Source organism: Branchiostoma lanceolatum, chromosome 16 (genome assembly GCF_035083965.1).
Source record: "Branchiostoma lanceolatum isolate klBraLanc5 chromosome 16, klBraLanc5.hap2, whole genome shotgun sequence".
In the NCBI taxonomy this organism is placed as follows: Eukaryota; Metazoa; Chordata; class Leptocardii; order Amphioxiformes; family Branchiostomatidae; genus Branchiostoma; species Branchiostoma lanceolatum.
Window position 1 is genome coordinate 100561 of NC_089737.1, and position 12730 is coordinate 113290.

Genomic DNA, 12730 nt, shown 5'->3' on the forward strand with positions numbered 1-12730 from the left:
TTATTCAATTACAGGAAGTTTTGGGAAAGCCTGAATGTAACATTATTTCATATTTCAACATATATGCATTTCTAAGTTCAAAAACTATCAAATACAATACGGAAGTTCTATGTGGCTAAACTTAGTAATCCATTTCGTTTAAGACAGGCCGAGGGACATCCACATACTCAAAGCACCTCTGCATATGCAGGTTAATGTCGGTAAATTGGGGTTGTGTAAGCACAATTGTTATATAATTAACAACCATCACATCATGGTGGTAATATTTACTGCTGTTTAGTGCACTTGGACCAAAAATTTCAACATATTCTGCATATTCTACTCAAGTAATGAAAGCCTTTGTGGCCAGCTCTTCGTCTAAAAGATATCAGATACAATTAATTTCAAATACAGATGTTGAAAATAGAAACTTCAAAGTAACATTATACTGTCTGAAAAACTCCCATGATGACACGCCACATTTTACACGTAAGTAGTATATGTCGTGGAACTGCATGTGTATAATCGTCCTCTCCCCATTCTCTGACTACATCTGAGTTCACTTCTTCCATGCACTCTTGGTAAGGTACAGGCAAGGCTGATTTCTTCTCACTGCACGAAACGGCCACGTATCCTGACGGATCCGACGTATCCGGAATCGGGCCTCATGGCGTTTCCGAGCGAATCCGGAAAAATCCCAGTTCACTGCTCGGATACTGAGGTGCCCGCAGATCCGACCAATTCCGACGCCGTATTCTTCTGGATTCGTGATGCGCCTCGGATACCCGAAGATATTTGCGCGGATCCCTCGTTTTTTTGATATTTGGAATGTTCGGATTGTTTGTATGTCGGTAGTTGCTTCGGATCCTGACGAATAAATACACACGGCATGATCTCATTTCCTGACGAATCCAGCAGATCCGGAATTGCGCATCATAGCAGATACGGAACGTTTCCGATTGGGTCCGATGCACCTCAGATCAGACAATTCCGGCGCCGTATACGTCTGGATCCTTCATACGTTTCGGGTACAGATACGGAACGTTTCCGAGCAAATTCAGACAATTACCAGGTACACCTCAGATCCGGCAATTCCGACGCCGTATACGTCTGGATCCGTGATGCGCGTCGGATACCTGAGGATATTTGCGCGGATCCTTCGTTTCTAGATATTTGTCAATATGGCAGAGATGTTCGGATTGTTTGTCGGTAGTTGCTTCGGATCCTGACCAACAAATACACACTGCACGGCACGCGGCATGATATCAGATCCTGACGAATCCAACAGATCCGGAATTGCGCATCATAGCAGATACGGAACGTTTCCGATTGGATCCGATGCACCTCAGATCCGACAATTCCCGCGCCGTATACGTCTGGATCCTTCATATGTTTCGGGTACAGATACGGAACGTTTCCGAGCAAATTCGGACAAATACCAGGAACACCTCAGATCCAGCAATTCTGATGCCGTATACGTCTGGATACGTTTCGGGTACAGATACAATATCTACTCGGATCTTTCATTCTTTTTTATGTATTTGCCAATATGTTAGAAGTTCAGATTTGCCAATATGTTAGAAGTCATGAGCTGTCTCGGATCCTGACGTGTACGGAACACGGATTCGTGTCGGATATCCAAATTACCCACAAGACACTTCTGGGCGCGACAAACGTTAACGGTTTTCTTTCGGTTAACAGCACAGACAAGAACGGCGTTTCATCACCTTCTGTGCTTAACATGGCATCGCCAGAGTCTACCATGGTCGACCAGTGATTATTGAGTGGCTTGAGAGTCGAAGGGAATTCGGTGTAAACTCAAACGCACGGAATTGCGACGTTGTCTTCTTCGTGCATGCAATATTCGTCGCCCCCCTCCCCCCTTGTAAACGCTGGTAGGGAGTTGATTCATCATTTTGAGGGACTGCCCTTTGGTAAGTACAAATTGAAAAATTCCCGTTTCTAACTAGTTTTGACGTCAGTTATCCTCCTATTGTGGCTTGACATATCATCGCATTCGCATGACCATAAGGATTCTCCAGCCGACCTGCCCTTTTACGGCGTTAGGATCTAGGAAATTTAAAATTTCAATTTGTTCATTCTTGCCAATGGTCAGCAGACATGTGTGTCTGGTTAACGTTTCAGATACAAAATAGCAAGCAGTGGAGGGAAAGATAATTAAAGATATGGAAGGGAAGAAAATGTCATAAGTATTTGTCCCACAAAGATCCCACAGTTTGTGGATAGTGAACTAGAACTTATAAGGAGGCAGTAGTGTGCCTCAGTGATTATTTCATTCAGTTATACCTGTGCATGTTTGATCAATATCATATTCAAGTTATAGATGTAAGTTTTACGTAGTCAATTCAACGATGCCCAGATTCATTTTTTTACACATGCGAGTATGTGATATGTTTAATATTTGTCATTGTTTCCATTTATATATATATATCCAGTACAGCATCGGCAGATACTTCCTTCACAAATGCAGCACATATTGTGAGGACCTTGGCTGGGAACAAAGCAATCAACTGTCAGATGCTCAGCTGCTGAGTACCTCAGGCTCCTTTGGTAAGTCCATCATCGGTACACTTCAATGTTAGCTGCTGTGATGAAACGAAGCCAATGTCAAAATCATGTGACATGTTCCTTAAATACGTGAATTGATATTTATTCATCATTTGGTTTTATCATATAGGAACTGGTTCATCACAAGATGGACTCCAAGCTGAGTCCAACATGCAGATACAGAAGAAATCAGCCTTGCCTGTCCCTTACCAAGAGTGCATGGAAGAAGTGAACTCAGATGTAGTCAGAGAATGGGGAGAGGACGATTATACACATGCAGTTCCACGGCATATGCTACTTACGTTTAAAATGTGGCGTGTCATCATGGGAGTTCTTCAGACAGTATAATGTTACTTTCTATTTTCAACCTCTGTATTTGAAATAATTGTATCTGATGGCTTTTAGACGAAGAGCTGGCCACAAATAAGGCTTTAATTACTTGAGTGGAATATTTAGAACATGTAGATAATTTTGGTCCAAGGGCACTATACAGTAGTAAATATTACCACAATGTTGTGATGGTGTTAATTGTAATACATTTCATAATTTTTCAGAACATTGTGCTTGCACAACCCCAATTTACCGACATTAACCTGCATATGCAGTGGTGCTTTGAGTATGTGGATGTCCCTCAGCCTGTCTCAAATGAAATGGATCATTTAGCCACATAGTACTTCCGTATTGTATTGTATTTGATAGTTTTTGAACTTAGAAATACATTATGTTGAGATATGAAATGATACATATGTTACATACAGGCTTTCCCAAACTTCCTGTCATTCAAAATGATGTTTTGGGTATAGTTAAATTAGGAATGCAAGCACTTAGTCGGATCTGTTACGGATTCGTTGTTGGGTCCACCTGTATCCGTCAGTATTCACCATTTTCTTCAAAATACAGAAAAATCCCTGTACGCATCCGTCAGGATCTGTGGCATTTCCGTACAGTGTACGGCTCCGTATTCGTCGAAAATCCCTTACTTTCAGATTCTTCAGGAAATATTCCATATACCGGTGCGGAAATAGTCGGATACGTTACACGAATCCGCATGTATCCGTCAGTATCCGCCAAAAATACAGAAAAATTCCTGTTCGTATCCGTCAGGATCGGTGGCATTTCCGTACAGTGTACGGCTCCGTATTCGTCGAAAATCCCTTACTTTCGGATTCTTCAGGAAATATTCCATATACCGGTGCGGAAATAGTCGGATACGTTACACGAATCCGCATGTATCCGTCAGTATCCGCCAAAAATACAGAAAAATTCCTGTTCGTATCCGTCAGGATCGGTGGCATTTCCGTACAGTGTACGGCTCCGTATTCGTCGAAAATCCCTTACTTTCGGATTCTTCAGGAAATATTCCATATACCGGTGCGGAAATAGTCGGATACCTTACACGAATCCGCATGTATCCGTCAGTATCCGTCAGTATCCGACAAAAATACAGAAAAATCCCGGTACGTATACGCCGGGAAACGAGGCCATTTCGTGCAGTGTCTGTATCTGCATGTTGGACTCAGCTTGGAGTTCATCTTGTGATGAACCAGTTCCTATATGACAAAACCAAATGATGAATAAATATCAATTCACATACTTAGTATTTAAGTAACATGTCACATGATTTTGACATAACTGTGATCAAGGAGGTTATATAGACTATATAACCTCCTTGCTGTGATGGACTTCGTTTCATCACAGCAGCTAACAAAAAACAAGGGACAATGGGTATCCATCATGCCTGTCTCAGCTAACATTGAAGTGTACCGATGATGGCCTTAAGCCTTACCGAAGGAGCCTGAGGTACTCTGAGCATTTGACAGCTGATTGCTTTGTTCCAAGCCAAGCTAAGGTCCTAACAACATGTGCTGCATTTGTGAAGGAAGTATCTGCCGATGCTGTATAGGATATATATATAAAGTGAAACAATGACAAATATTAAACATATCACATAATCACATTTGTAAAAGATGAATCTGGCATCGTTTAATTGAATACGTAAAACTTACATTCATAACTTGAATATGATATTGATCAAACATGTACAGCTATAACTGAATGCAATAATCACTGAAACACACTACTACCTCCACATAAGTTCCAGCTCACTATCCACAAACTGTGGGACCTTTGTGGGACAAATACTTATGGCATTCTCTTCCGTTACAGGATATCTTTAATTATCTTTCCCTCAACCGCTTGCTATGTTGTATCTGAAACGTTAACCAGACACAAATGTCTATTGACCATTGGCAAGAACGAACAAATCGAAAGCTATACATTTCCTAGATCCTAACGGTGTAGAAGTGCAGGTTGACTGGACAATTCTTAATGTCATGCAAATGCGATGATATGTCAAGCCACAATAGGAGGATAACTGACGTTTAAACTAGTTAGAAACAGGAATTTTCCAATTTGTACTTACCAAAGGGCAGTCCCTCTAAATGACGAATCAACTCCCTACCAACTTTACAAGGGGGAGGGGGGCGACGGATATTGCATGCACGAAGAAGACTACTTCGAAATGCCGCTCGTTTGAATTTACACCGAATCCCCTTCGACTCTCAAGTCACTAAAAATCACTGGTCGACCATGGTAGACTCTGACGATGCCATGTTAAGCACAGAGAGTGATGAAACGCCGTTCTTGTCTCCGTGCTGTTCACCGACAAAACCGTTTCTCGCGCCTGACGTCATGACACGCAGTGTCTTGTGGGAGATCGGACACGAATCCGTGTTCCGTATACTTCAGGATTTGTCAGAATTGTGGATCTGAGGTGCATCGGATCCAATCGGAAACGTTCCGTATCTGCTATGATGCACGATTGCGGATCCGCTGGATTTTTCAGGATCTGAGATCATGCCGTGCAGTGTGTATTTGTTGGTTAGGATCCGAAGCAACTACCGACAAACAAACAATCCGATTATCTCTGCCATATTGACAAATATCTGAAAACGAAGGATCCGCGCAAATATCCTCAGGTATCCGAGGCGCATCCAGACGTATACGGCGTCGGAATTGCCGGATCTGAGCTGTACCTGGTATTTGTCTGAATTTGCTCGGAAACGTTCCGTATCTGTACCCGAAACGTATGAAGGATCCAGACGTATACGGCGCCGGAATTGTCGGATCTGAGGTGCATCGGATTCAATCGGAAACGTTCCGTGTCTGCTATAATGCGCAATTCCGGATCTGCTGGATTCGTCAGGAAATGAGATCATGCCGTGCCGTGTGTATTTATTCGTCAGGATCCGAAACAACTACCGACATACAAACAATCCGAACATTCCAAATATGAAAAAAACGAGGGATCCGCACAAATATTTTCGGGTATCCGAGGCGCATCACGGATCCAGAGGAATACGGCGTCGGAATTGGTCGGATCTGCGGGCACCTCAGTATCCGAGCAGTGAACTGGGATTTTTCCAGATTCGCTCGGAAACGCCATGAGGCCCGATTCCGGATACGTCGGATCCGTCAGGATACGTGGCCATTTCGAGCAGTGAAATGGCGATGTTCCGGCATGTATGGTAGAAGTATTTTTTTGTATAAGGACGTCTTTTCTGGAGGTACAGGTTATGTAATTATGGAAAATATTCAATCATTGAAATAATAGAAATGAGCTAGAAATAACAGCACACAGCTCTCAAAGGTAATAAGGAAGCAACAGGATTTATTTTGTGGAACTTAGATTCAAGTGGAACTTTTATTTTTAAGATACAAGATACAAGATACAAGATGATTTTATTGGCAGTCGCAGTGCATAGCACTGAATTAAAACCAATGCACAATGATTAAAATCGTATATAATACAGCCGGTGCCATATACGTACGTAAACATCAAGTATGACTTCAACCGTCATTTCAATTCGTAGGACAGACAAAGGATAAACTCGACATTTTGATTATATATTTACAGACGACAATTATTGATCATATTGGTTGATAAGCCAGGTCAGGTACGGTATGCTAGAGTTCAAGTACCGGTTCGTTCTGGCTTTTGGGCAGTTCAGTTTATGGCTGTTTCGAGTCACTCTACCAGTGATCTGAGTTCTGGGTGGTGGCAGCCAGTCCCTGAACTCGGAGTCCAACAGGGATCTGGCGAACTTCAGACACAGTTGTTCACGTCTGGTAGCAAGTGTTGACAGGCCGAGGTGTTCCAGCAGATGTGAATATCCGTTGTAACTGCTGCCCATGATGGTGCGACACGCCCTTTTCTGCAACCGTTCTAGTTAGTCAGACTGGTGTTTGGTCAGGCCGGAGTTCCAGACGGGGACGGCGTACTCTAATATTGGCCTGACGTAGCCAATATAGATTGCTACCAGATCACCTTGGGGCAGGTTAAACTTCTTGAGCCGCTTATTTAAGAAGGAAGAGTTTTCTGCCCGCTTTTGCTGCCATGCCGTTAACCTGTTTATTCCAGTGGAGGTCACTCTGTATGTGGAGACCAAGCACTTTGAGGCTCGGGACAACAGCCAGTTCTGAATCGTTGATTTGGAGAGGGGGTGGGAGAGGTGGGTTCCTGGCGAAGTTCACGTGCATGGTTAAACATTTGCCACCGTTTAAGAGCATGTAGTTTCTTTGTGTAAATCTACCCTTTCTGGTCGGCCGTGGGGAGAGGGGAGGATGTCACGCTGTGGATAAACGCGCGATGCAAACCTGAAACCGAATGAACTAGATCGCTGGATTCGTTACATTAAATGGCCATAACCGTCTTCATACCGGCTACTTGCTATGCCATAAAATTCTATCGGATAAGGAAATACGCTAGGCTGAATAGTTTGACCGAAGGCGGCTTCGTTGAAATGAGTCTGAGACGTGGTTTGTAGGTTAGTAATGGAATCATATCACCTTTGTTTTGTCGCAAAAAGGCCGCATTCGAGAGAACTATGTATGTTTATCATAAAGGGACTATGGAGCCGCTATCATCCACATAATATCTGAAAAACATGAAAGAAGAGTCGAAATCTTCATCAACTAAATCATCTTCAACTGGCTGGGGGTTAAGCAAGTAGAAGCGATGTGAACAGTAAGGTGTTTTTAAAAACTTCATGCAACAATGGGTTCTGTGAATTTCAGTACCGTAAATTTCAGTGACTAAATTTCACTCAAATGCGGTGTAAATGTTATCATATCTGTAGATCTTTCAGTGATACATTCAGGCTCGAATTATCTTGGAAGCTCATATTTGTTGGTAGTAATCATAATACAGTGCTAAACTTTCTTCCAACACTAAGGAATTCAAGGATCAAATTTAAAAAAAAACACTGTCGCCATCTTCAGGATCAATAATGACCAGTCACTTCTGAACGTAAACTCGCGCAGGTCACATGTGTTAAGCCCAATACGGACTACCGCGATTTAGTTGGCGCATGCGCTGTTTACGAAAACAATCAAATGCCACGAGATTTGAGTCAGAAATGGCGAGAAGAGCCGTTGCCAGGGGCAACTGGGCGGGAAAAAATCATGGCGGCCATTGTCGCGCTTGAGCCGAAGAACGAACACGTAAAACAATAAAGCTCACCACATCACGAAATTTCCTCTGACTCTTCTCTTTCTTGTGTATTTTATGATAGAAATAGTATTTACTTTACTTCTATGGTAAAATAAAGATTACCCCTGGTGTTTTACCGATAAAAAAAGGTCGTAAAGCGATATCAGACGATAATGGGTACCAGGAAATCGTGCAGCGACGACTGTCAGACGAGGGTGACAGCGGCTCCCGAAATCGAGTTCTTACGTATTTAATCAAGTTTTCCCGAATACAACGTAATTGTTTTCTCAAGGTTGATTGGTTTGTTTTCATTTATTTCTACTAGTTTTTTGTCGCAACTCTTTCTTTCCCGAAATAATTACAACTTTCTGTGGAGGCGGGGCGGGGGCGTAGCCCCTGGCACACCCGGAAGTAACTATCATGATGGCCGAGTCAACTCTGGGTCCGCACATTGACAGTCTTCTAAACCTGTGCCGTCTGTGTGGTTCAACGCTTCAAACAACGGCCGAGAAGCGAAAGAGCATCAAGCCTTTGCTATGCATAGACTATAAGGTCAAAATCATGGAGACTTTTGGTGCTGATGTGTCTACGGACCAAACTCACATGCACCCCCCTACTTCTGCGAGAAATGCAGGAAAAAACTGTCAAATGCCAAGTACAACGGGGGGAAGCTGCTGTCCATCTGTGGACAGAACACAGCCCATCTGACCAGTGTTTCGCTTGCAACACAGCCAGTAACCTCTAAAGGAGGCAGGCCAAACAAGAAAGTGGGAGGTCCTAGGAAATGACAATTACTGGCGTTTGAGGAGTCCGATGACGAATTAGCCAGTAATTAAGTTTCTGTAGTAACAGCAGGTATGCTACACATGTGAGAGATCACGTGATATGATCTCCAGGTGAGGAATGGGTAGACAATGGGCACGAAGGTGCGGTCGGCATTCGACGCTGAGTCCGGCACCAAGCAGGCTGCAAGATTGTTCGTCTCAACATGGAGGGTTCCGAGCAGAATGCCATACAAGAAGCCATACAGCGCAACAATGAAGAGCTCCTAAGAGCTGTTCGTTCCATCATGGATGAGAAAGGTGGGGAGCTAAAGCGGGTGAACGACGACACCGCTGAGCAGCAAATGAGCGAAATTTAGAAGATCAAGAAGGGTGAGACGCCGAAATTCAAGAAGAAAGGCAACTACGACCAGTACGGCTTCACTCAACAGCCAAAAGATTACCTTGCAGAAGCCAAGGACGGCATAGCATCCGGTAAGTTGGGCAAAGCGATGGAAGCGTTGAAGCAAGGTGAGAAATTGGTTATTTTCAGGCAAAGATGTATTTTGTTAGCTGACAAATCCGAAACAGGGTGGTTGACGGTAGCAGAATACTTGAGAAATGAATTAGCAGATAACTCAAAAAGCGGAGTTTAGAGCCACAGAAAAAAGGAAGCAGAATACAAGAAAAGACGGGCAAGAAAGTTCCGCTCTAACAACCCTTTTCAGAACCGTTTCAGTGCTTCCAGTGCGAAGGCAGAGCCGACCGTTACACGTGTGAAACCTGGAAATTGTTTCGCATGTGGAGAGGAAGGCCACTGGCGTGAGAGCTGTCCGAAATTCAAGACATTCAACCAGAAGAAAACACAATAGAAGTGCTCTTTAATAATTTTACACACTCCTTATCTTTTTTCAGAATCAGTCGTTATGGATTGAAAAACAGACACTGCACGAAATGGCCTCGTTTCCCGGCGTATACGTACCGGTATTTTTCTGTATTTTTGTCGGATACTGACGGATACTGACGGATACAGGCGGATTCGTGTAAGGTATCCGACTATTTCCGCACCGGTATATGGAATATTTCCGGAAGAATCCGAAAGTAAGGTATTTTCGACGAATACGGAGCCGTACACTGCACGGAAATGCCACCGATCCTGACGGATACGAGCAGGAATTTTTCTGTATTTTTGGCGGATACTGACGGATACAGGCGGATCCAACCTGACGGATCCGACTAAATGCGCACTGGGATATGGAATATTTCCGGAAGAATCCGAAAGTAAGGTATTTTCGACGATTACGGAGCCGTACACTGTACGGAAATGCCACAGATCCTGACGGATGCGTACAGGGATTTTTCTGTATTTTTGGCGGATACTGACGGATACTGACGTATCCAACCTAACGGATCCGAAAATTTCCGCACCGGGATCGGGAATATTTCCGGAGGAATCCGAAAATGAGGTATTTTCGACGGATACGGATCCGTACTGCCAGAGATCCTGACGGATACAGGAAGTTTTCTGTATTTTTTAAAAGAAAATTGCGGATACTGACGGATACAAGCGGACTGTGATCCGGAACCTCAGATCCGGAGGAATACAAAAATAGGAATTTTCGACGGATATGGGGCCGTACATTGCACGAAACTGCCCAAGATCCTGACAGATACGTACAGTATGTATTTGCCACGGATACAGACTGATCCAACATACAGACTTTCTACAATCTTTGACATATTGTGACTCTGAATATGTTTGTATTTGCCACGAATATGTACAAATCAAACACACAAAGTTTGATAGAATGGTTGATTATTCATAAATACGCGTGCATTCTTAATTTAACGATACCCAAAACATTATTATTCAATGACAGGAAGTTTTGGGAAAGCCTGAATGTAACATTATTTCATATTTCAACATATATGCATTTCTAAGTTCAAAAACTATCAAATACAATACGGAAGTTCTATGTGGCTAAATAATCCATTTCGTTTAAGACAGGCCGAGGGACATCCACATACTCAAAGCACCTCTGCATATGCAGGTTAATGTCGGTAAATTGCGGTTGTGTAAGCACAATTGTTATAAAATGTATTACGATTAACAACCATCACATCATGGTGGTAATATTTACTGCCGTATAGTGCACTTGGACCAAAAATTCTACATGTTCTACATATTCTACTAAAGTAATGAAAGCCTTATTTGTGGCCAGTTCTTCGTCTAAAAAATATCAGATACAAATAATTTCAAATACAGAGGTTGAAAATAGAAACTTCAAAGTAACATTATACTGTCTGAAAAACTCCCATGATGACACGCCACATTTTACACGTAAGTAGTATATGCCGTGGAACTGCATGTGTATAATCGTCCTCTCCCCATTCTCTGACTACATCTGAGTTCACTTCTTCCATGCACTCTTGGTAAGGTACAGGCAAGGCTGATTTCTTCTGTATCTAGCATGTTGGACTCAGCTTGGAGTTCATCTTGTGATGAACCAGTTCCTATATGATAAAACCAAATGATGAATAAATATCAATTCACATACTTAGTATTTAAGTAACATGTCACATGACTTTGACATAACTGTGATCAAGGAGGTTATATAGACTATATGACCTCCTTGCTGTGATGGGCTTCGTTTCATCACAGCAGCTAACAAAAAACAAGGGACAATGGGTATCCATCATGCCTGTCTCAGCTAACATTGAAGTGTACCGATGATGGACTTAAGCCTTACCGAAGGAGCCTGAGGTACTCTGAGCATCTGACAGCTGATTGCTTTGTTCCAAGCCAAGCTAAGGTCCTCACAACATGTGCTGCATTTGTGAAGGAAGTATCTGCCGATGCTGTATAGGATATATACATAAAGGGAAACAATGACAAATATTAAACATATCACATAATCACATTCGTAAAAAATGAATCTGGCATCGTTTAATTGAATACGTAAAACTTACATTCATAACTTGAATATGATATTGATCAAACATGTACAGTTATAACTGAATGCAATAATCACTGAAACACACTACTACCTCCACAATAAGTTCTAGCTCACTATCCACAAACTGTGGGACCTTTGTGGGACAAATACTTATGACATTCCCTTCCGTTACAGGATATCTTTAATCATCTTTCCCTCAACCGCTTGCTATGTTGTATCTGAAACGTTAACCAGACACAAATGTCTGTTGACCATTGGCAAGAACGAACAAATTGAAAGCTATAAATTTCCTAGATCCTAACGGTGTAGAAGTGCAGGTCGACTGGACAATTCTTAATGTCATGCAAATGCGATGATATGTCAAGCCACAATAGGAGGATAACTGACGTTCATACTAGTTAGAAACAGGAATTTTCCAATTTGTACTTACCAAAGGGCAGTCCCTCTAAATGATGAATCGACTCCCTACCAACTTTACAAGGGGGAGGGGGGCGACGAATATTGCATGCACGAAGAAGACTACTTCGCAATGCCGCGCGTTTGAGTTTACACCGAATGCCCTTCGACTCTCAAGTCACTAAAAATCACTGGTCGACCATGGTAGACTCTGACGATTCCATGTTAAGCACAGAGAGTGATGAAACGCCGTTCTTGTCTCCGTGCTGTTCACCGACAAAACCGTTTCTCGCGCCGGAAGTCATGACACGCAGTGTCTTGTGGGAGATTGGACACGAATCCGTATTCAGGATACGTCAGGATTTGTCGGAATTGTTGGATCTGAGGTGCATCGGATCCTATCGGAAACGTTCCGTATCTGCTATGATGCACGATTGCGGATCCGCTGGATTTTTCAGGATCTGAGATAATGCCCTGCAGTGTGTATTTGTTGGTTAGGATCCGAAGCAACTACCGACAAACAAACAATCCGATTATCTCTGCCATATTGACAAATATCTGAAAACGAAGGATCCGCG

General features: G+C 42.8%; 2 long non-coding RNA genes across 2 annotated transcripts; one reads left to right on the forward strand and one right to left on the reverse strand.

The window, feature by feature from the left end:
- Positions 1-594: 594 nt before the first annotated feature.
- Positions 595-3298, forward strand: LOC136421726 (uncharacterized). The gene is made up of 2 exons (XR_010753494.1): positions 595-2550; positions 2678-3298. It is a non-coding gene; the product is annotated as an uncharacterized lncRNA (long non-coding RNA).
- Positions 3299-10460: 7162 nt separating this feature from the next.
- On the reverse strand, positions 10461-12431 carry LOC136421942 (uncharacterized). The gene is made up of 3 exons (XR_010753547.1): positions 12187-12431; positions 11550-11658; positions 10461-11313 (listed from the first exon to the last, which is right to left on the reverse strand). It is a non-coding gene; the product is annotated as an uncharacterized lncRNA (long non-coding RNA).
- Positions 12432-12730: the final 299 nt, after the last annotated feature.